This window comes from Chenopodium quinoa, unplaced genomic scaffold, assembly GCF_001683475.1.
Source record: "Chenopodium quinoa cultivar QQ74 unplaced genomic scaffold, ASM168347v1, whole genome shotgun sequence".
NCBI lineage: Eukaryota > Viridiplantae > Streptophyta > Magnoliopsida > Caryophyllales > Amaranthaceae > Chenopodium > Chenopodium quinoa.
The window spans coordinates 353,861-379,941 of record NW_018742204.1 but is presented as its reverse complement, the minus strand read 5'-3'; the positions used below and the strand labels follow the sequence as shown (position 1 = coordinate 379,941).

Sequence of the window (26,081 nt, the reverse complement as noted above, 5' to 3'; positions counted from 1 at the left end):
ACTTTCTCGTAGTGAATGGAGAATGATGTCTGTTGCCAAATCATCACTGTATGGGTGCCCCAGTTTTTCCATACTTTGAATTAGGCCGTTCATTTTGAAAACATGATCATGAACTGTGGCTCCCTTCTCCATCCTACAATCCAGAATCTCACAATGGAGCTCATACCTTTCAACTCTAGCTTGTTTCTTAAACAAAGCTTTGAGTTCTTGCATGATTGAATAGGCATCCTGGTCCTCAAAGCGCTTTTGAAGACTAGGCTCCATGGTAGCAATCATTAAGCAAGTGATAGGTATAGCTCTGTCATGAGCTTCCTTGTGCTTCTTGATCTCTGCCACAGTTGGATTTTCTGGCAAAGGTCCTGGTAATGGGGTATCAATGATATCCTCTTTACCCTCAGATTTCAGAACAAGTCTTAGCATTCTTTCCCAAGTGGAAAAGTTCTCCCCTGTCAACCTATCCTTCTCAAGGAATGGTCGAAGGTTGTAAACGTTGTTGTCATTGTGGTTACGGCTACCCATCTATGTCAAAATAAGGCAAAGTTTAATAATTATGTTTAATTTAAAATTAAAGTACCATAAACGCATTCATTTGGTAACTTTAAAACACTTTATTCAATAATTAATTGATCCCAATTGAATTTAAGTGATTCCAAAATCCTTTATTTGTGCAATAATTGACCGGACTTTGGCCCTACCATCAACCATTACATTTTCAAGGTGAGTAAACTCTTTACTGATTACAACTCTTGTAACTCTTGGTTGAATAATTAATCATCACATGTTTAATTATTTCCCTTTGCTTCAAGGTTCTAAACTCTTTAGGTAACCTTGTTGAGCACAACCAATTAAAAGTGTAAAATTTGTTTTACCCCCACTCCCCTAAGATATAATATGACACCCAGCTTTGGCATGACCCATCATAAATATCAAAGGTTTCATCGGGTTTTTAATTGGAAAAGCAATCTCAATATCACTGGGACCTAGATTTATTATGTTGTGATTATTTAGTGAACTCTAGCGCATCATCAATCAACATAAATGAAATCTAACATGCATAATCTACTAATGCATTAAATCATGACATAGTATGGCCCCTTAGTCCTAAGAAAACTAGAAATGAAAAAGCTCCCACTTGAATCACCATGGATCTCCATCCACCTTGCTCCTTTGGGCCTTCACTTCATGGGCTTCTTTGGACTAACACTATTTAAATAACTATTCTATTTACTTTAAATAAAAGTTACAAAAATACTTAACGGTACGCAGACCGTATTTAAATTACAAAAATACATCACGATGCGCAGATCGTATTTAAGAATCTATGGGCCATACTAGTCTATATATAGCAACATAATATCATATATTATAAAAGTGCCATATAATAAATCACTCAACATGCTTGTCTAAACTACAACATCGAATGTTCATAATAAAGTCAACGCATTTCCTAAAATATCTCATATTTTAATCATAATTAGATAATATCATATATTATTCATGACCATTTATAAAATATCATATATTTAATTTAGTCATGAGATAGAATCAAATCATATTTTAATCTAGAAAGATAAATCTTATTTAATCTTTCATGATTATCCTAACAAATTTAGGAGATTCTATCCTAATTATTAGCCAATCAAATAATTTTAAAATCAATTATATCCTAATCTAATTATGGGATAATCACATTATTTAAATCAATTATTATCCTTTTGGAATATGCTCAGAATATCCTAGTCAATCTTATCCAAAATTAACCACTTTAATTAGGATAATTACCAATTTAACAACTTTAAATATGGATAATATCAAATATAACAACTTTTGAATATTTGATTTTATCCTAAAATAAAAGATTTTATCCAAATAAAACCAACTTTATCTTTTAAAAATAAAAGATCATATTTTCAAAATATTTTAACTTATCCAAAATAAAACTGATTTTATCCCAAAATAATTCACAATTATCTTGAAATAATTTTAAAATAGGATAATTAATCTTTTTTTTTTTTGAAAAATCCGCAAGCCACCACCGTCGGCCACCGTGGTTGGCTAGCCGAAGCTAGCCACGATGGCTGGCTACCTTAACAACAGCCACTGCCGCAAGGCAGCAGCGTGCAGCTGCTCTGGCAGCCGTGGCAGTAGCCGTGCAACGCTTGCACGCTGCTGCCCACAGCTACCCCAGACCGCCTGTCCTCCCTCCCTCTCTGACTGCCACTCGGTCGGCAGCCGCCGTGGCTGAGCCACCCAGCCGCGGTTGCCGACCACCTATTTTTTTTTTTTTGTGTTTTAATTTAATTAAAATAATGCTTATCATAATTAAATTAAATCAGTCCATAAGATTAAAATTAAATCACTTTCAACTTTAAAATTAGGGTTCTTCATAAAATTAATCCCAATTTAATTCTAACTTTTAAAATTAAATTGATGATCATACACAAAACACTTTTATGCATAAATCAATCCGATTAAAATTATGAATCATAAAATAAATCGAATTAAATCAAAATCAAGCACAAAAATCATATTTTAGGGCTAGGATTTTCGAAAAATTCGAAATTTTAGGGTTAGGGTGTTCGAAATTTTCGAACAATTTAGGGCTAAATTTCGATCACTTCATGGCTATTTTGAGCATAATTAAATAACATTTAATCGATTCCAAAAGTTTAATCACATTAAATATAATAATTGAACCATAATTAAATTAATTTCTCCCTCTAATTGATTAAAAATTAACGTGGACATCAAATAATCGTATTATTATGATCTAGCGCGTTCATGCAAGAGGCTAACTGATACCACTGTAGGAGTTTATAGATACTACGCAGCGGAAAAACATGAATCATATTCAATCAAGTACCAATCCCAAGAAACACATGCATAACACACAAGACAAATAATCATACCTTTGACGCGTGAATTCCACGAAGCTATTCGGCAGGCAAATCAGGGAGAGAATAGAGCCCCAAGCGTTGCTCCTCTACTTAGTCCACGAGATTCGAACGAGCCGTCCACCAATATTAGATTGGTCGAGTGATTGAGGAGAACCGCGATCACCACCTTTATGGAAAACCGACCACCGCACGAACCACCATCACCACGACACACCACCGACGCCTAGGAGCAGGAGAGAGCCGTGAGAGAGAGAGGAATTTGAGAGGGTTGGGTTTCATGTTTGCTAATTAGGGTTTGATCATACTGATCAGTTAATTGCTTCCTTACTGCAAACCTAGGCACCTAGTCTATTTATAATCTCATTATAAGTAGACTAGGGCACGAAGCCCAAAACTCCTTCTAATCCACTACATGGTCGGCCACCTAGAGTGATGAGGCCCATGATGGGCCTCGTCCTCTAATGCTCAAACTAGCCCCTTTGTGTGACCTTATAGGATCCGTCCAATTGGGCTTTGGTCTATTTTACTAGTCCAAAGATCGTTAGTACCTCTACCTATGGCAAAACGACAACCCAAATGTACGAACTTAATTATCTCCATAATTTGATCCAATTATATATCTAGTAATTGCACACGACGAAGACATAACTCCTTCACAACAATCATTAATTCTTTAGCATTCTCTAAACAATTCATCTCTCTTAAAACATTCAATTCTTTCTTACTTTGCTTTTTCATACAAAATTCCGCATTCGCAAGATCTAGAAACACCTAGCCATATTCGAAGTTGCCTTCGCCCTAGACGTGAAAGGTTTAATTTCTGAGGGTTTGGTCCCAAATCTCTATTTCAATTATTTAATTTAATTGTTTGTTTATTATTTTCCTTGAAATTACTAACGTGTGTATTTTGCAATTAGAAAGAGGTACGAGGCATCAAAGTAAGTACTTTATTGATTTATTGATATTATGATGTAGAAATCATGTTTACATTGTTATTATGATATTCCTAGTATCATGTCTAGGGTAACTTTAATATTAAATATGATTGCTATGATGCTTCCTATGTTCTTCCTAATATTTATGATTGTTAGTATCATGTTAGGGTTAAAGATTTGATTTTTATTGCTTAGTGACATGCTAGGATTTGTTATTAATCTTGTTAATATCATGCCTAAGATCTTGCTATTTTTATTATGCTTTAATATTAACATGAATATGATTATGATTATAATTGTTATGATTTATGATGATGATGATTATTATTATTATTATTATTATTATTATTATTATTATTATTATTATTATTATTATTATTATTATTATTATTATTATTATTATTATTATTATTATTATTATTATTATTATTATTATTTTGGTGATGATTATTTTATTTATGATTATTATTATGACTATTATAATTTTATTACTATGGTTATTATGGTGCTTGATATTTATTCATTATTTTATTTTTATTTCTTGATCACGCCTTTATGCGTGTTTAAAGGGAATTGGTACTAGTAATCACGCTTAATAAGATATTAATAATCTTGTTTAAGGTTAATTGTGATTATAATTTCAAGTTATCGCCAATAATAGTTTGTTTGTGCATTAATATTCAACCAACATAGATAAACAGGTTTAGGGTTAAACCTAATGATTGCATGTTAATCAAAAAGCGCACATGAATACGATCTGAATAAAGTAGAGGCCTATTATTAGGGCAGGTTCAATCTCTTTTAGGTTGGATTTGTACCATCATCCCCGAACCCTAATTTGGTTCTATACCTTATGGAGTTGACGATCTCTTGGATCGTTAAGGGGTTTAACCTTCACCTCGTGAACGGTTTACAAGTTCCAAAAAACACTTGTCGGCGACTCTTTTGCTCAATCTTCTTCCCTTTTGGACGCCAAAGTACTTTAGTGTATGATCACAGTGGGGTTCAAGCTAGTGGGATTTAAAGGCTTGAAATTATTCCCTACAATATGCATTATCCTACATACCATGAATTAACTTGAGAATTCTTGTCTTCTTTGAAAGTTGTAAATAGTAGAAATGGACCGAATTTAATTTTTAGGTTGAACAATAGGAATATTAGTTTAACTTATGTGGAATTTTGTAAATTGTTTGAATTAAATTCTGAATAACCACACCAATGGCATGTTGAATATAAAATGGGTGACATTTATTATGCTCTGACTGGTTTGCCTACTCCTGACCCCCTACATGCTAGTGTCAAACCTATTCATCACCCTATCCCAAAAATCTGGCAAAGATTTGCGGGTTTGTGTTTTTTAGGTAGAAACGAGCCCCATAACGCCCAAACTAACGAACTAGCTGTTATAGGTCACTATGTGTATGGGTTTGGGAAATTGAACATAGGTAGGTACATTATTCACCATCTGAGCAGACATGCCACGGTCAGTACCCAATCTCGCACCCCCATTCGTATAGGAGGCCTTATCACTAGAATAGCAGTGAAAAAGGTCGGTTTTGTTGAGGGTGGACCCCACCAACTGACCAACTGTGGACCAGATACCTATATGATTACTAGGTATTTTGAGGAGTTGGGGTGGGTACGACCGGACAGTGAGCAGACACCCCACTGGTGTATTAGGACTGGGACCGAGCATCCTTTGCCCATCTTTCCCCTACCTAGTCCTGACATGACCGCCTTTCCCCCCGGGAAACCATCCTACACATATGACCTTTTAGTTGCCAACACTAGGGGGCAAGCACCACCAGTTCCACCACCCCAGCCTCAGCCTCAGCTCGAGGTGGAATTTTCTCCACCTCGCATGTCTCACTCCGTCCCCCATGTTGACTCTGACCCAGTTTGGGACCTTCAGAGTATAAGTCAGGCCTTAGGACGTATCGAGCACTCCCACACTGACCAGAGGTTAGGGTGCCTGGAGAGGAACCAGGGTAGATCTCTCTACCCTATGTATAATGATTATGCTCGTCGGGGCAACATTCCCGACGGTGCTATTTACCCTGACTGGTTTCAGCCTCCACCCCAAGGATACGATAGGGATCCCACTTCCCATGGCATTTATACTGACTATTCTTCCTTCCATGGGTACGGTCAGGACATTCCTTTCGGGGGACCGGCGGGGGGGAGTTTTCATGCTGACTATTTTGGTGGTAGCTCTTCTGGTGCAGGTGGTGCAGGTGGCAGTGGAGGTGCAGGGTTTGGCTCCACGGATGAGGATGATTAGGACTAGATATGCAGAGCTAGTTCCCGAGCCAATGAGGACATTGTCTGACTCTGGCTTGGGGGAGATTTTGGATTTGGTATCTTTCTTTTTCTCTTTTCTTTTATTTTTGGTGTGTTTTCTTAGTTTAGATTTATTGCTTTCTAGGTTAGTTTTATTGCTTTCTTATAAAAATTGAAAAATAAAAAAATCCAAAAATACGTTCCAATGAATTGTAAATCATGCTTCCCTGTGCTCCTTACTTGAGAAAATTGTTTTGATTCTTGGTTATTGATGATAAGAATTGTGGATTAGTTGATCATGATTTGATGTTTGATTGCCTTGAAACCTTATCCTGAGTCAATTTTGCCCAACTACTTGTGAATATAGTGCTTGACTAGTTGATTTGGTTAGGAATGTGTGTTAGTTCCTGGTATGTCAATGAATTTGAGTATTGGTTTGCAACTATAAGTAATGTTTATATAATTCATTATTATGCACATTGAGGAGGACGAAGGCTTTTGTTCTTTTAGGTGGCCTTCAGATGACTTTAGATACATTTGTTCCCTTCTTGCTACCCATGTTGTTGCCTTGACCTTATTGTTGTTTATTAGCCACATTACAAGCCGATTTTCCCCGTTGGTTACTAGTCCTAAGCTTGGCTTGGGGGAGCTATTAGTGAGTGAGGTGAGGGAGTTTGTAGTGTGCTTTTTATTTGCACAATTTGGGTGGGATTTGAGAAGTTGTTTTGTTTTATCATGTTTATTTTTGATAAGTTTGAAAGTTATATTTTCTTGAAAAAATAAAACATGATGTTATGAAAAAAAAAAAGAGAGAAGTTCAAGAAAAAAAGGTGAAAAAATAAGTGAACTTCAATAGAAAAAAAAAACAAAAAGAAAAAAAATGTTCAATGTTCAAATGTTCTAGTTGGAGGTTGATCAGAAAGAAAAATTGAGTTTCAATGAAAAATTCAAGTTTGGAAATAAAGTTTGTTTATTCACTCCAGTTCTTCATTATTATATCTTATGAGTGAAATTGTAAGAGTTGGGATTATTTATATTGTTTGGAGTATATTTGGTGGATTTTTGTTAGAGTTGGTTATGTAGGAGATGTTGATCATCTTTTATTTTGATCATGAGTTTTACTAAGATTTGCTCCCTTAAGCATAACTTTTCTCTCACTTGTTCCCAAATGATTCCTACCCTTTACCCTAGCCTTACATTACAAGCTTTAAAGACTTCCCGACCTTTGTGCATAAAGTTGTATGAATGTGAAAGTGTTGTTTATCAATGCAAGTTATGACTTGACATATTTCGAGTCGACTAGTAGGTTGAGCGTTCATTGTTTTATACACACGAGAGTGTGAGTTGGGAGGGCATTGTTCACATAAAGGGGTTGGTTGGAGAGCGATCGAGTACATCTTTTACTCGCCACATAAATGAGAGTTGAGTGTGTGAGCACTAGTCTTGAATTCTATATGCTATTGTGGTTTGCTCTATTTGACAATTGTTAGGGAGGAAAGGTAGTTGGATGGATTTGATTGGTTGATTTTGAAGCATGTTTATTTTATTTACCCTGAATTGTTCGTGCTTGATTTTTACTTTTTGGGGTGAAGCATGTTTCGGGGTTTTCTGATGTCCTGCGGGAGAGTTACAATTCCGAGACTGGAACCGGACGCCTGTACCTGCAAAACAACGGAGACTCCTTGTGGTGGGAGCTCCGCCTCCAACGGTCAAGTTAGTACTTGATTAAGGAGTAATTAATGCGGAAATTAAAGTGATTGGGTCTCTCTAGGTGAGAGTGTTTAATGTGTGTAATCTGCGTTTTCTGCGTAATCTCCCTTAATGAGGATTAAGGGAGGTATTTATAACCTCGGGAAACGTGTCAATCTAGGTTTAGGTTAACCTTGGGCTGATTGGGCTTCCCTCGGAAGTTGGGCCTAGGTGACCGGCTTCTCCATTAGGCATGGAGTATGCCACGTGTCATGACATAATAAGTCCAGGGTGGACGAATAAGCGTGTGCCACGTGGCAAGCCCTGAGATGTCCAACTGGGGGACACTTGGCAGGACCTGATTGGCCCACGTGGCGCATTCCGATTGGTGGGAGCAAAATCCCCTAATCATTTGCCCCTCACAGGTGGCACGTGACTGGTCACGTGTTACCTGTGACAGGTATCGCCCTGTAACAGGCGACGGCCTGCTACAGGTGTCACTCGGCGAGAGGACGCCTGTTTTCTTTTTTGTTTGGAAACTGACGACTGTTCCCCTTTTTACTTAGGCCCTGCTCCGAGTGAACGGCCTTCGCAAGCCGCTTGACCGGAAGAACAAAGAGGTAAAGGCTGCAAAAGCTATGGTCGCCTCTGACTGTGATAAGGCAATGTTTCAAATTGCCCAAAATGAAGTTCTGACCATTGATATTCTTTATTATCAGGCGCAGGCTACCGCCGCTATCCGGGCTCAGTTAGAGGCGGCCCAGAAGAGGAATAGCGAGCTGGAGGCGACCATCAACAACCTCAAGACCAAGCTGAGACCTCTTCGCCAAAAGATGTCCTCATACGAAACCTTGGAGAAATCCTTGGCGAGTGTAAAGGAACGCCTGGTGACCCAGGAGAAGAGTCTTACTCAGGAGCTCTCGGAAAAAGCCGAGAAAGAAAAGAAAGAGCTGGTCCGGGAGATGATGGAAGACTTTGCTCAAATCCAGCGCATGACTTGGGGCCGCCTCTTCCCCAATGCCGACTTTGCCTCCTGGGAAAAAACGTACCGCCAGTGTTCTGATAGATATAATCAAGAGATCCTGGCGGCTGCTGAGGAAGAGGCGTTGGAGGAGGAGGAGCAGCCGGTAGTGGCGCTTGTGCCGCTTGGGGGTAATGCATCGAAGAAGGATGCAGCTGAAGCCGAGTCCAGCAAAAAGAGTGCTGACCAGGCGGCAGCTACTAATATTGAAGATATGCCCCCTTCTTAAGCTTTATGTCTTCTTTCCACGGCCTGCGTGCCGTTTGTTTGTATTTACCCGGCCAGGGGGCCGGGGCTCTGAATATTTTGCTGGTCTTTAATGACCGGCTTCCTTTTAATGAATATTTTTGTTTTGCTTCAAATTTGTTTAAGTATTGAATATTCTAATATCCAATTGTACACTATACCGACTGTTTTACATGGCCGATAGTTGCAGACAGGTACGGATAGTTAGTCACGCCGCCTATGCCCCTGGACGACTGGTTGTCTGTTTCCAGGCTAGACGATCAGTCGTCCATTTATCCAATCGGTATTCGAACCATTTTAAAGGCTGGATCCCCTTTAGGCAGGCGGTCCTGCCATTTGTAAAATTAACCAAGTAGGAAAGTGGTTTTCTACTTGTCATGTTTTTAGGCTAGAGACTTTAGGCCGTCTAGGCCGACTGTTCCCCGCCATATTTAATCTAGTGTGAACAGATGCTGTATGAACACCTTTTTAGTTTCATACTAAATTTTTAAGGAGTGACCAAGTAAACATGATTGTTACCTAGTCGCCAAGTAACTGAGTAATAGAGGTATCAAGCAGTGGGTACCGGTTGTTCCCCTTTATTCGCCAATGTTTGTTGGCTTTTAACTCATAGGTTGTTAACCTAGCAGGAGTAGTGGTTGAGAGCCCCTGTTTGCTAAAAACAGGCGGACGACTCATACCTTTTAGGCTCCATACTAAGTTTGAGAGAGTGACTATGAGTTAACTTTGGTGTTACTCAGTCGCCGTCACTCCTGCTTGAGTAGTAAAGGTACCAGGCGGCGGAGGCCGGCTGAACCTTTTGATTCGCCAATGTTTGTTGGCTATTAACTCAAGAGGTACCCCCTGCATTTATCCCAAGTAATACCGGCGGTCATCTGACTCAGATGTCAACTGCTACCACTGGTTTGGTTAGTGATAGAGTTATCCTTGTCTCAAAAACGGCTACGTGGTTGCCCTTGGGGACAGTCGTATAGGTGCCGTGTAATTAGTTTATAGAGCAATGTTCCACCCAAAAGGGAGCTGCTCTCTGCGACGATTTTCATCCGGAGGGATGCCGCCGGACGCCTGCTATGATGTTGGGACAGGTCGTATTAGTTTAAAGATTGGATCAGTTGGCTTGGCGCCTGGACTGATCATTCGGCTTGTGGCCTTGGTTAGTTCTTGGTGAACGTAGGTGCTAAGTAAGAGGAGGGTAGCCGCCTGTTTAAGCACAGGGTCGGCCAGGCCACCATCATTTTTTAGCTAAGTATAGGAGGGTGGTCGTCTGTCTTGGAATCGACTGTATGTCCAGACGGCATGCCCCTATGGTGATAGAGTAAAATATTCAATGGAGAGTAGCCGACTGTAAAGGTACAAGCGGCATGCCCCTCTGAAGATAGAGTAAAATACTCAATGGAGAGTAGCCGACTGTAAAGGTACAGGCGGCATGCCCCTCTGAAGATAGAGTAAAATACTCAATGGAGAGTAGCCGACTGTAAAGGTACAGACGGCATGCCCCTCTGATGATAAAGTGAAATACTCAATGGAGAGTAGGCGGCTGTAAATGTATAGGCGGCCTGCCCCTCTTAAGTAAGAATAAAAATTAAACATGGAGAGTAGCCGACTGTTTGTCAGTAGGCATGCCCCTCTTAAGTAAAAATGAAAACTGAGTATGGAGAGTAGCCGACTGTTTGTTAGTAGGCGTGCCCCTCTTAGTACAAAATTGAATATTAAGTATGCAAACTTTTATTAAATAGCCCTTGACTATTTACATCATTCAAAAGAAATATTTCTTAAGATTATCTACATTCCAAGTTCGAGGCAACGGTTGGCCGTCTGGTGTTTCCAGACGGTAGGTACCGTCCCTGACCTCTTCACAGATTCGGTAGGGTCCTTCCCAGTTGGGAGTTAGTTTGCCAGACTCATTAGCCCTTCCAACTGCTTCCATTTTTCTAAGTACAAAGTCCCCCACTTTGAGTGGACGCCTGTGTACTTTTTTGTTGTATGATCTAGTCATTCTCAGGCGGTAAATTTCATGGCGCAAGACAGCATTGCCCCTCCTTTCAGGAAGTGAGTCTAATGCCAGGCGCATGGCTTCCCAGTTTGCCTCTTCGTCATATAGCATTACTCGAAGAGTCGGCTCGTAGTGTTCTATCGGAAGAACAGCTTCCGCACCATAAGTTAGGAGGAATGGAGTTTCTCCAGTCGCCCCTTTTTCAGTCGTCCTAATGGCCCAGAGAACATGTGGTAATTCATCCGCCCATAGGCCGCCTTCTCGTTCAATCTTTTTCTTGAGACCGTCTGAGATGATTTTATTAAAGGCTTCTACCTGGCCGTTTGCTTGTGGACGGCCGACAGATGCAAAGTAGTGTGCAATTCCTTGGTCACCCAACCAGCTTTTGAGAACAGGCGTCTCAAATTGGGGACCATTATCAAAAACCATAGACATGGGAACCCCGAACCGAGTGATGACATTTTTCCAAATGAATGAAATTACATCCTTCGTCTTGATTCCCTTTACAGCCTCCGCCTCTACCCATTTAGTGAAGTAGTCGACTGCAACAAGTATGTACCTCCTTCCGCCTGTAGCAGGCGTATATGGACCCAGAATATCCATGCCCTACTTAGCAAACGGTAGTGGGCTATGAATGGTAGTGAGGTCAGTAGCCGGACGGTGAATTAGCTTGCCAAACCTTTGGCACTTGTCACATTTTTTCACCATCTCCATTGCATCTGCTTCTAAAGTAGGCCAAAAGTAGCCCTGCCGCCTTGCCCGTTGAGCAAGCGTCCTACCGCCTATATGGGAAGCACAGTAACCAGAGTGAAGATCATCTAGTATCTCTCGCCCCTTTTCTGGAGTAACACACTTTAAGAAGGGTTGAAGGTACCCCCTTTTGTGAAGTTCTCCCTTTATTATTTCAAAATGGTTGCTCGTTTTTTTCAGTGCTGCCGCCTGTTGATGATCATCCGGCAGGGTACCATTTGTCAGATATGCCCTGATTAGATCCATCCAGGTTGAGCTTCTGTCTAAGATTCCAATAGGGTCTTCCTCAATGCTTCTCTTCTCCATTACTTCCCAAAAAACAGTTCGAGGAGTATCACAGGAGGCGGATGATGCTAATTTTGAAAGTGCATCCGCCTGGTTGTTTTCTGATCTCGGCACTTGGGTCAGATGGAAATCCTCAAGAGAGCCGACTGCTTGTCGGACCGCCTGTAAATACTTGATCATGGCCGGATGGGTTGCTTCGTATTCGCCATTGTACTGACTCACTATCAATTGTGAATCGGAACAAGCGTCTATTTTTCTTGCCCCTGCCGCCTTGCACATGCGGATTCCGGCTAGTAAAGCTTCATATTCTGCCTCATTGTTTGAGGCCTGAAAACTGAAGCGTAGAGCATACTCGTACCTGTCGCCCTCTGGCGACTGACATATGACGCCTGCTCCACAACCATTTGAAGTAGAGCTTCCATCCACATATACCTTCCAGACTTGGTCTGGAACTTGAGAGTCAGGAGGACGAGTCATCTCAACAATAAAGTCAGCAAAGGCTTGCCCCTTCACTGATTTTCTAGGCTCGAAGGTAACTTCGAGGCTCTGTATTTCTATGGCCCATTTGATCGTTCGGCCTGACGACTCCATGATGGTCAGTGGCCGCTTGATAGGTTGGTCTGTATACACGACGACTGCATGTGCCAAAAAGTAGGGCTTCAATTTTTTAACAGCCATGAAGAGTGCAAGACCAAATTTCTCCACTAAGGGATACCTCAACTCGGCATTTTTCAGTACGTGACTGACAAAGTAGACCGGGAGCTGACAGCCGTCTCTTTTAGCAAGGAGAACAACGCTTAACGCATGATCAGAGACGGTCAGGTACATGTAGAGTACTTCTTTGGGCAAAGGGCTGACCAGCCTCGGCAAGGAATGCAAGTGAACTTTCAATTTCTGGAAGGTCGCCTCAGCATCTGGCGCCCATTCAAACCTTTCCTTTTTCTTAATTGCCTGGAAAAAGTATAGGCATTTGTCGCCTGATCGGCTTAGAAATCTTCCCAAGGCCGCCAGACAACCTGTTAACTTCTGAACCTCTCGGATGGTACGAGGCGACTGCATGTCGATGACCGCCTGCACCTTCTCAGGGTTCGCCTTTATTCCTCTCTGATTGATAAGGAATCCGAGAAATTTCCCAAACTCAACTCCAAAGAAACATTTCTTGGGATTGAGCATGACATGGTGTCGCCTGAGTGTGGCGAAAGTTTCTCGGAGGTCCGACAGATGATCTTTCTGAAGTTTAGACTTGACAATCATATCATCAATATATGCCTCGACATTTCTCCCAATCTGATCAAAGAACACAGTGTTTATCATTCGCTAGAAAGTGGCCGGGGCATTCTTAAGACCAAACGGCATGACCGTGTAACAGTATAACCCCTGATCAGTGACGAAGGCCGTCTTCTCCTGATCTTTCTTCCATAAAGGAATTTGATGGAAACCAGAGTAGGCGTCCATAAAGATCATCAAAGCATGGCCGACTGTTGAGTCGACCAGGTTATCAATTTTAGGCAGAGGCTAACTGTCTTTGGGGCACGCCTTGTTTAAGTCTGTGTAGTCTACACACATTTGCCAGGTGCCATTCGGCTTTTTAACAAGCACCACATTTGCAACCCAGTCTGGGAAGTAACATTGCCGAATGAACCCTGCATCAAGTAATTTTTTAACTTCGGCGGCTGCCGCTTGACTTCTTTCTTCGCCATGGTTCCGCTTCTTCTGCCGTACCGGCTTCTTTTTCGGATCCACGACCAGTTTATGTACCGCCAGATCAGGACTAATGCCTGGCATTTCATGGACTTCGAATGCAAAGATGTCCTTGTATTCTTTCAATAGTTTGTGAAAGTCGTCACCCAGGTCCCTTAGAGCAGTCGTCCCAACCTTGATTGTTTTGTCAGGACGCGAGTCATCTAAGATCAGGTCCGTATGCTCACCAGCTGGCTGAGGGCGGAATTCATCTGACCGCTCCTCTGCCAATGATTGCTATTTTCTGTCTTTTCTTGCGGCCCCTGTCTGGGATGCCTTTCTCTTCTTGCCGCCTGCTTCTTGAACAGGCACTCTCCTTGACATTGTCAAGATCTATTTTTCCACCGCTCGACATAGTGGCCATAACAGTGGGCTTGACATCAGAGAGATAGCACTCTCGGGCCATCCTCTAATCTCCCCTTAGGGACCCGACTGTTCCATTATCCCTCTCAAACTTGAGCAACATAAGAGATGTGATTATAACAGCCTTCGAATTATTCAGGGTTGGTCGTCCCAGAATCATGTTGTAGGCCGAGAGTTCTTCTACTACCAGGAACCGGACTACTATGTGTCGTCCTTCCCCTTTTTCACCTAAGCGGATGGGTAAATCCACTCGTCCCACTGGGTGGACGACTCCTCCTCCAAACCCTACTAAAGGGTGGGATGCCGGATGTATGCAATCAGTCTGATATTTTAGTTTCGACAGACATTTGCTACTGGTGAGATCTGAGGAGCTTCCGGTATCTATGAGGATTCGGCCAACTCTCTGGTTGGCCACTTTACATTCAATAACGATAGGGTCGTCATGCGGCCCTCTTACCCCTCCTAGATCTTCTTCAGTGATGACAATCTCAAGAAATGAATATTTGGAGGGCCGTTCTTGGTGAACGGAATTTACATCTAGCCGTCTGATATTGTCTTTGTTGCCCCTAATAGTGGGGCCGCCTCCTGAGAAGCCGCCTGCAATGGTGTAGACGACTGCATCATCTGTATCGGAGCTGTCGGCCTGTTGATTCTTTTTGGCCGACTGCTTTTTCGAGGAAGTGTTCCCCGTAGATTTCTTGACATAAGTGTCAAGATCACCTTGCTCAGCCAGGCGGTCAAGATACCGCATGAGACTGATGCATTCATTGGTGTGATGACCAACATCTTCATGATAATCACATAATTTTTCTTGGTTCCGGTTGTTTGCAGAACCCTTCATGGGGACCGGCTTCTCAATTGAGATCCGTCCCTTGATTTCCTTTAGGATAAATTGGCTATCCTTGTTAAACGCATACTTTGGGGAGTATGGTTTGAATTCTTTTTTCTTCTTCTGGGCCGGCTGTTTAGAGGAATCAGCCGCCCAGACCTCTTTTCTCTTCTCATCTTTGTTTGACGACTGTTTCTGTCGTCCTTCTCTTTTGTCGGACCTTCTCCCGTCTGACTGTTTTACCGTACTACAAAGATCAGTCGCCTGTATATAGGCTTCCGCTTCAATCAAGGCCTCTTGAAGAGTCGCCACCCTCTTTCGGACCAAATCAAATTTGAAGGCCGACCCGTCTTTGAGACCTCTGAAAAAGTCAGTATATGCTACTTCATCCGGTAACCCTTGAATCTGTATTCTCATCAGGTTAAATCGCCTGATGTAAGAACGAAGCCCCTCCTTCTCGCCCTGCTGAATTGTTCCTAAATCAAGGGTCGTCTTCTTCGCAGGGATGTTCATGGCGAAGTTGGAGGTGAATAAGTAAGCAAGCGTCTTGAAGTTATTTACACAACCAGTCGGTAGGTTTCCGAACCATTGTTGTGCGATTCCTTTGAGAGTCGCTGGGAAACACTTGCACCAAGTGGGATCATCCAACCCTTGAAGGTACATCAGGTTGGTGAATGCCATCAGATGGTCTCCTGGGTTAGTAGTGCCGTCATAGGCGCCTACTAATACATTTTTCACTTTGGCCGACTGAGCGGCTTCAGTAATTTCCTTGGAGAAGGCCGACGGCTGTTCACCAAGTCTAAGCAACCGTAGCTGCCAGTCCATAGGTTGGACATTTTTTGCTGCATGTCCACCAAACGGCGGTGGCTGTAAAAAATAATGTTGTTGTGGTACAAACGGTAAGTTTGGTACCGCCTGGTCGCTATGAAAGCAGGACTGACGGGAAGTGCCGCCTGACTGACCCTCATGATACGACTGAGTATGCCTCATCGAGGTATTTCACAGACTGTCTTGGAAGTTTGAAGTAGAGGCCGACTCTGACAATCGGTCACTCTTCTTCTGCTCTAGCAGTAGCCGAGCGTCTGTGTATGTTTTCCTCGACCCGTCCGCCTAAATATGACGAACAGGTTTCCTATTTCCTGGAGTAGGAAAACGGTATTTTGTGAAATCAAGGGCAGGTGGCTCCCACTTCCTAGATTTAGGATGAGGGGTCGCCTCTCGCCATTGAACTGGCTTCCTCTTTCGTGAAGTGGAGGGTTTCTTAGCCGACTGCTCCTTGTCCAGAGCAGGCGGCTTCTTGTTGATCAACTCTTGAATTTCTCCCTTGAAGTCCCTCATGAAGGTCATGAGTTCGTTCCTTGTGATGGGAGCAGACCCATCAGTCGGCTGCTGCCGAACAGGCGGTGCGCCTGCTGGCTCGCTTCCAGTTTGAAGACGTTCCCGTTCCCTCCTTTCGGTATGACGGGTACGTCGGGCCCTTAGGGTCCCGTCTGAAGCTGTGTGAGCTTCAACTTCGAATTCATTCTCAGTATCGTGGTCCGACTGAACTTGAGGGTCATCTAGGGACGCCTCTCTTCAGGAGTCGGTACAGACGTGGATGCCATCTCAGAAGTACTCTCCCCACAGACGACGCCAAGATGTTTCGGGGTTTTCTGATGTCCTGCGGGAGAGTTACAATTCCGAGACTGGAACCGGACGCCTGTACCTGCAAAACAACGGAGACTCCTTGTGGTGGGAGCTCCGCCTCCAACGGTCAAGTTAGTACTTGATTAAGGAGTAATTAATGCCGAAATTAAAGTGATTGGGTCTCTCTAGGTGAGAGTGTTTAATGTGTGTAATCTGCGTTTTCTGCGTAATCTCCCTTAATGAGGATTAAGGGAGGTATTTATAACCTCGGGAAACGTGTCAATCTAGGTTTAGGTTAACCTTGGGCTGATTGGGCTTCCCTCGGAAGTTGGGCCTAGGTGACCGGCTTCTCCATTAGGCATGGAGTATGCCACGTGTCATGACATAATAAGTCCAGGGTGGACGAATAAGCGTGTGCCACGTGGCAAGCCCTGAGATGTCCAACTGGGGGACACTTGGCAGGACCTGATTGGCCCACGTGGCGCATTCCGATTGGTGGGAGCAAAATCCCCTAATCAAAGCATATTTATTTATTCATTGATGAGATCTTTGCTTAGGGACAAGCAAAGGTTTGGCTTGGGGGAGTTTGATGTCTCTATTTTCTATAGTATTTTACCCTTGTCCCTTGGTCATAATTAGTAGTGTTTTTGGCTCTTTGGAGCCACTTTTATTACTAATTGGTGTTTTCTAGTGTTTTCATAGATTTGGTTAACTTTTGCAGGGATTTGCACTTTTGGAGCATTTTCCCGATATATCTTGGAGCAATTACGAGCATTGGAGAAGCACGACCAGTTTTTTACTGCCCAGGGCCGGTTAGAGCCATCGAATCGGTGATTAAGGGCTCGGTATATGTGATACCGGGGCATTTGGACCGAGTATTCAAGACCCGAAGAGGAAACCCAGATTGGCCCGAAGAATTGGAACCCAATCGTAGTCCAGATAGTGGCCCAAGAGAGCTACCCGGCCAAAGAGGCTGGCGCCCGGAGGCGCGCCCGGTCGTGCAAGAGAAGCAAAGGTTGGCGCCCGAAGACGCGCCCGGCCGGGCGCGAGATTCATACCTGATGAATAAAAAGGCATGCCCGATCGGGCGCATATTATTATTAGGAGTTAATTTTGACGTTTAAGTTTGTTTTAGTTTAGGATTCGTACGGAGTATAAATACTTCTCCGTAAAACGAGTTTAGTACTTTTCTTTACCTTCTTTTATTCTTTCTTAATTATTTCTTAGATTTTCTCTCACTACTTAGCTTTTAGATTAGTTTCTCTCTCTCATACTTTTTTCATTATTTTGATTCTTAATTCCAGATTTATTTTGGTAACGATTTCTCTTCTGTTAATCTTAGTTGTTTATTTTATTCCTTTAATCATGTCTTATTCTATTGTTTTGATTAGTTTAGTTTTTATTATGTGTGAGTAGTTTTATTTCTAGGGTTTGTGGGGATCCATAAATAATATGAAGGGGTAATTTATTGTTGTTGATTGTCAATGCTAGATTAATTTCCTATTGATAGATTTAATGCTATGTGACTAGATATGCGCAGATCTTTTATGCATGAGTTTGACAATATTGATTCGAGATTCGACAGATGAGAATTGATGTTTAGGTCTAGTTTCAATAAGCAGGTTAATTTATAAATGTTTAAGTCGAGATTCGAAAGATGAGATTTAATACCGGTAAATTAATCGTGTGATTATAATACGTAACGAAAGCCCTTTATGATCTGATTAATGTATGCAATGATGGTTGATTATTATGTTCTACCCTGGAATGTTATTTATTGGTGAACCTATGCCCTAGATCCTTTTATTCATTGTTTTCTCCCTATTCTTAATCTTCGTAGTTTAGTTTCATATTCAAATTTATATATTGGTTACTTCATAATCTAGATTATATTAGTTAATTAGGAATAGAAAGACTCGTTTCTCTGTGAATTCGACCCTACTTCCCTATCTACATTAGTTAGAGGATTTAGGAATTACTTTTGATTTGGGGATACGACTTTACCCTGTCATATATATATATATATATATATATATATATATATATATATATAAACTTTTCGTCAAGTGTCGCGCCACGTAGGATAGATTTAAATAGACTTCGTAAGATAAAAAAAGTTAGTTTAGAATTCTATTTGGATAGTTTTTTAGGATAAAATTGTTAGTTTAGAGTTTTATTTTCGATAAAAATACTAATATTTCAAATGTACAAATTGAATTATAATTTTATTCAAAAAAATTATTAGATTACAATTATAAAAAATTATCATATATATTTTGTATCATAAAAAATTAAAATGAAGTTTACCCTGTATAATTGAAGTGATTTTTTTTTCTAGGTATTTTGGAATTGAAGTAAAAATTATATGATTTGCTTTGATTTTGATAGCCTTGATTGATAGTCTTATTGGGTAGATTAGAGCTTATTAAGCTATATATCCTTTCATCTTGTTCAATTAGTTCTTAATTTGGTTGCTGATCTGAATATGAAGTGGGGTGAAATTGTTGTTCTTCGTTGAACATCCTGTAGTTCTTCGTTGTGTTTGCTCTGTTCTTTAGCTTGACGCGTCATTGCTCACCATCATCATGAATCCAAAATCTTAACAAGAATGTATACGATTACTTCCACCTATCCAAAACCCTCACCCCTATGAAAATTAATGGATCAATCTTCTTTAATCGCAAATATTAGATGCAGTACCAAATAACCTAAATGCAGAAATTAACTAATGATACAAAAATAATAAAAAGTCTAAAATACCCTTTTCTAAAAAAAACTAATTCGCCATTTCACCGGGCTTTTAGATTTTACATTTTTCAATTTATTTTGCAACTCATTTCACTCGCCAACTTTTCCCTTCAATCACCTTTTTTTTGGGCAATTCAATTCATTTCACCATTTCCCTCACAATGCTTCAATCTGAGCCTTAGAGACGAACAAGTCGTTCACCGCTCATAAACCATCCGGTCTAAGGTTTTTTTGTTTAATTGTTGTAATTTTCATTGTAAGTACCCCCGTCTATGTTTTTTGGGGAATACTGTTTACCCTCGGAAATCTTATCCGGGGTGTACTAAAGACCCTCGGAATTCTTATCCGGGGGGCTAAAGACCCTCGGAAATCTTATCCGGAGTACCCCCGGAATCTTAGCCGGGGGGTTGTGGAGACCCTCGAAAATCTCATACGGGGGTGCTAGAGACCTTCGAAAATCTTAGCCGTATAAGATGGAAATGTTTTTTTGTTCGATTGTTCATCTAGTACAACACATATTTTTCACACCTCAAAAAAAATCGTCATAGTGCACTTTATTATTGTCTAGAATTTTTATAGTATTGAATATTAAATAGGATACAAGATTGAATACGTTAGAATTTGGTTGTAACTCAAACAGTAGGGATGATCATATAATTAGGAGTATACAAAATTTAGTTTTAATCATTTTAAAAGTAAAAGTGTAAGGATTAAGTTAAAACAAGGACAAAATTGGAATATAATCTTTTTTTTAAAAATAAATTATTCTACATTTAGGTAAACTTATCCCTGCATTTAGTACTCCTCTTTTTAATTAATGTATTGAAAAACTACCCTATTCTATTTAGTAGGTTTTTTTGTTGAAGTGAAATTATTATGAGTGACCCGCATTTAAGGGTGTAAATGAACCAATCCAATCAATAAAGTACTCGTGTTTGGGCTTGGTTGAAGCTCGTTCATGTAAGTTTATTTAATAAATGAGCTGAGCTTGAACAAATTTTGAACCTCGTTTAATAAATGAGCTTGAACACGAAAATAGATATGCTCGTTCAAATAAGTTCATGAACAACTCGTTTATTTATATTCATGAACTACTCGTTTATTTATGTTCATGAATTATTTATTTATTTACAATTGTTAATTTAGTTATTAAATTTATAATTAAGATTCAATTATTATGCTAATTTTGAAAATTTCAAATATCAAAAGTACAAAGTTCATTTATTGGAGAAGCTCGATTATTATTAAGTTAGTTCATGAAAGGCTCGTTAAATAAACGAGTTGTTCACGAACCATTCGTGAACATGTAGTGTACAGATCCTGCTCTAACTCGCCCAAGTTAAATGAATTTGAACAAGCTAATGGCTCGGCTCGGCTCGGCTCATTTACACCCCTACCCGTATTTACTTTTTGAAAAGCAAAGAGAGCTACAATGGAATTGACCAAATTGCCCTCGTTTGTGTTCTTCTTCCTTTCTCCTCTCTCAAACCACCGCACAACGACCACCAACAGTTAAACACCCGACAACCAGTCCACCGCCACCAAAATACAACATAATTTTTTATTTACGATTCTATATATCGATCTTTTGCAAACAATAGTTTGAATCATAATTTTATTCTCTGAATCAGTGACGAAATCAGGTTTATTCTCTTCTTCTCTCTCCTCATTTCAATTTAATTGGATTTACAATTCTCTCTCTTTTTTTGTTGGGTTCAATCTGATTTTTTCCATTTTGATTATTCCCAAGGTTAAATTTTTCATATAATTGACGATTTTTTTGGGTTGCTAGACAGAATTCAAAGGTTTTTGCGTCGAATTTTTGCTTAAAAAATCCATTTGAAATGTATTTGTTGGTTAACTGAATGATTGGCATGCTTATAATGCACTCCAAATGTTAGATAAAATGCTAACAATGGAAAATTTTTTCCCCTTATTTTAGATTTTGATGTTTATGAAACTACCCACATTTTCTTTTATAGAGTAATTGACTTTATACAACTCCATTTCATTTATAATTAGTGAGAATTTATAGTATTTCGTGCTATTGATCTTTTTTAGTATCAAACTTATATGAATCTAGTTATAACTGTTGTAGTTCATCCTAATACAATGTTGAAATTGACAGGTGATTGAATAATGGAATGGTTCTTAATTGTGCTCTCTGCTTCTGTGATTTGGATTGCCTCTTTATGTAAAATATTGCACATATCTTATTTTTCCACAAAAGGTCAATACTTCAACATTGGTAGGTGCGTTGTTTTCGAATTTATAGCGTTGATATATTTCAATTAATTACATTATACGAAGTATATGATTGGGAATGTGTACAAATGTACAATCTTATTATAGCTTGCAATATATATACGTTGGATTTGCATTGTTAATAGTAATTCTGAAATTAAACTTTTGAACTATGTGTGAAGTGTTCTATATTTGCTAATGGGAATGGAAATTGATTTGTCATGTAGGTGACACCCTACACAAGAAGGCTGTCTTGCTTGTGATTGCACATCCTGATGACGAGTCCATGTTAGTTGATCTGTTTTTCTTGTCATGGTTTAAAATGGTTTTTGCATATACTATGAAATGACAGGTTTTAATTATTCAATTACGCACTTTTTCATATCTTGAAGAAGACATTGGAGTGTAATTATCATTGAATACTTTTTTGCTGCATAGTTTTTTGGGTAAATTAGAAAGAGGGATAGCTCCAGAAGAGTGACCAAAGTTCAAAGGGTCACTTGAGCTTGTTGTAGATATCACATTGTTAGAGTATGTGCCACTATACAAATTATACTCCTGTATCATATTACTTGTGTTAATTGTAAGCTATTATTTCAGGTTCTTCACTCCGACGATTAACTATTTGACATCAAGAGGGCACAATATTCACATCTTATGCTTGTCTACTGGTAATGCAATATTTCCAACTTTAGGACTTTGTGCTCAGACCCATAAGCATGTATCTACAACTCAATATCATCTTGTGACTTTCTTAGTGAACAATTACAGACAACCCTTAGATATTCAACTTGAGCTTTAGCATCACTCTTGCCTGCTTTATATTTTGGTTTGTTGACTACCCTTATTGTAGTCTTCTAGATCTTGGATGTACCATGTACCTAATAGCTTTTTGTTAAGCCTCCTATAGAATGTTTAAGGGAGGGCCAAATGCACACTACTTTATCTCCTAGCTATTGAAGAGTCATAGAGGCTGTTTCCAAATATATTCTACTCAATGCATATTTCTTCACGCCTCTCAGACTTCTGTGTTTGTTCTCTTCTGCTTTATAATTTCCTTTCATCTTTGGTGCAAAGGAAATTGTAGTAGAATTCAGTACTTCGTATTCAATTTCATCCTTGTACAGAGTTACAATTTACCTTTTTTCACATATATAGGTAATGCTGATGGGATGTGAAAAATTAGGACAGATGAGCTCTACAAGGCTTGCTCTATGTTAAAGGTGATATATTGTGTTTGGCTTATTGCTATCCTATCTTTGAGTTGCTAACTAGATGAACCTGAAAAAGTTTTCTGCCTCCTTGTGATTGTTTACATATGTTTATGCTTTGACTTCGTAATGGTGTAGCCATTAGATGCAAAGATATTATATTTCATCTAATGTTGATAGTTGGTGATAACTTTGTAAAGGATGACTGAAATTGTGGTGATAAAATTTTTCTTTGTGCGCATAGTAGTTTCTTTACTGGTGTAGACCTTGTTCAAAAATATATTATGTGAGCTTGATATCAATCTCTTTGCGCAGGTTCCTCTGAAGCAAGTGGTTGTCTTTGACCATCCAGAGCTTCAGGTTTGAAAAGCAAAAGTATTCTAATATTTGACTCTTTTTTTTTTTTTTTTTTTTTTTTTTTTTTTTTTTTTTTTTATTCAAATGAGGATGAAAAATTCCAAGAAAGAAAAAGCAAACAAACAGAAGGAATATTTGACTTTATAGTAGTACAGCTAAATGATACTCTCAAAATGTTATAGCATCTTCTTGCTGTGACTAGGATGGGTTTGGCAAAGTGTGGAACCACACCTTAATTGCAAAAATTGTCGAAGATAACATCAGATCTCATGGCATTGATACAGTGAGATTCATCTTTCTATCTTTTGTGGCTTTGCATGGTTTTAGTACTTAATTTTTGGAGCGTATATTTTCTTAAATCATTCAAATGAAATTTTGAATCTTTCTGTTCACATTTTCTGTTGTTGGGTGTTTTTGTTCACATTTTGGTTGTACTGCATATTCAGTATTGTTAAATGATCTCTTGTTGGAATCTGCAGGTAATTACATTTGATAGTTATGGAGTTTCTGGCCATTGTAATCACCGAGATGTACATATTGGAATAAGGTGACTTCATCAACCACCTTTAAATCTTGATTTTGATTGTGATTTTGTTTATACTTCATCTTTATTATGTGCAGCACCTATATCATTTGTATTCATTGTTTTCTTGTTATATACTTATCTATTCTGCATTCTGCATCTGAGCTGTAAGCTGCACACTAGTTCATTTTTGTTTCTTAGCTGTCAATGCTTGTCTGGATACATGGATTGAACTATGTGCTTCTTTTGTCTATTTGCTTGATCCAACAACTTATTTTATTTAGTGTAGTAGCATCATGTGCTCACTTGATCTTGGGGTTAGCTTATCTTCTTCTTCCCAAGGCCATTGTTTTAGATTTTTAGTGGATAAATGATTGGTCAAAGTCTAAATTTAAAGGTTTCTTTGTATTGTAACAGAATGGTACTAATTGATTCCCAACAAAATAGTTTTGAAGCATGGGAATTGGTAAATTTTTTCCCCTACTAATTATAGACAATGTATCTTGTTAGCTTTTGTAATTTTTCCCCCCTCATTGCTGTTCCCAGGATAGTAGCAGTGTTTTGCGGAAGTATAGTGGACCAGTAGATATTTGGTTGTCCATCTTTATGGCCTGGTGTCTCCCTCATAGGAAATCTGTTTGTCTACTGAATGAGCATCCTTTTAAGAGCTTTCGAGCAATGGCACAACACGCACGCCAGTGGGTCTGGTAGGTGTTCTAACTTCTTTTCTTCTTCTGTTCAGCTTCAGAGTATCCAAGAAACGTTCCTTCCATATGATTGAATATTGTTCTTTCATTGACCCCACTAACAACTTAAAAGCCTTGACTTTGTGCATTCACAGTTCACACCCCTCCCCCTTTTCTTCCACTGCTTCTACTTTGCCAGTACTTAATCTACCCTGCCTTAGTCGAGGGCCTTAGTGATCATGGGGTTGGGTTTTTTCTCCCTGATTGTTCTAAAAAATTGTGCAGGTTTAGGAAACTATTTGTTTGTTTTTCAAGTTACACATATGTGAACACACTTCAAAGGATTGTGCTTTAGACTTATGGTTCAGGACCTGAGGTAAATTGGTTTGTACCTTAGTTTAAACCTTACAATTTTCATCGTACATGTGAAGTTAAAGTTTGTCATGACTGATACATGGCCAGATTTGTGGTTCAAGTTCGAAACTGAAAGGAGGTGATTTTTGGAAGAACTATGAATTTACCTTGAGAGTGTCGTTGCCGTTCACAAAAGATTGAAAGAATCAGTAATTGCAGTATACCCATAATTATTGTTGGAAGATCTATACACGGATGATGGATTCAAGGGAGAAATGTTCTTAGGTAACATGTTTGTTGCATCCTGATTCCCAAGGAAAAACAAGTTTTGTTGCAAACATCTGGATCGTTGTTTTAAAGTGAAAGCCTGTTTGCTGCAAATGAGGCTTAGGTTAATTACTTAACAATGTTGTGAAATATTTGATCCCTGTTTTGTTGAGGTTAGAAGTTGTTTGATGAATGCTTAATAATACTAATTTCACTGATTTGTAAGCTTAAGGCTAGCATGATTTTTTTAATTTTGTAATTTGGGTCAAAGTGCTCTTCTTCTATTGTTTTATGGACACTATCATATTTATGATTATTATTATTATGATTATTATAATGATTATTTATTATTATGTTGCTTGATGCTATTTATTGTTATTGCTTGATCACACCTTTTATGCATGTTTAAAGGGAATTGATCTTGTAATCACGCTTAATAAGATAATTAATAATCTTGTTAGGGTTAATTGTGATTATAATTCAAGTGATCGCCAATGATAGATTTATTTGTGCATTAATATTCAACCAACATAGATAAACAGGTTTAGGGTTAACATATTGATTGCATGTTAATCAGAAAGTGCACATGAATACGATCAGAATAAAGTAAAGGCCTATTATTAGGGCAGGTTCAGCCTCTTTTAGGTTGGATTTGTACCTTTATCCCCGAACCCTTATTTGGTTCATGACCTTATGGAGTTGACGATCTCTTGGATCGTTATAGGGTGTAACTTTCACCTCGTGAACGGTTTACAAGTTTCTAAAAAACTTGTTGGCGACTCTTTTGCTCTATTTTCTTCCCTTTTGGACGCCACCGTACTTTAGTGTATGATCACAGTGGGGTTCAAGCTAGTGGGATTTAAAGGCTTGAAATTATTCCCTATAGTTTTTGGCGACTCCACTGGGGAGGATTTCTATTTTAATTCCTGAATTTGTTTCGACAATGATTTAGAATGAGTGGATGAGACTCGAAACGTTCTAAGTATTTCATGTGCGTAATTTTGATTAACATTATTGTCATATGCATAAAAAAGATC

The 26,081-nt window shown here is 39.4% G+C and overlaps 1 pseudogene; it reads left to right on the top strand.

Moving 5' to 3' along the window:
* The first annotated feature begins 20,830 nt into the window (after positions 1-20,830).
* LOC110699360 lies at positions 20,831-25,314 on the top strand (annotated as a pseudogene).
* The last annotated feature ends 767 nt before the right edge of the window (positions 25,315-26,081 follow it).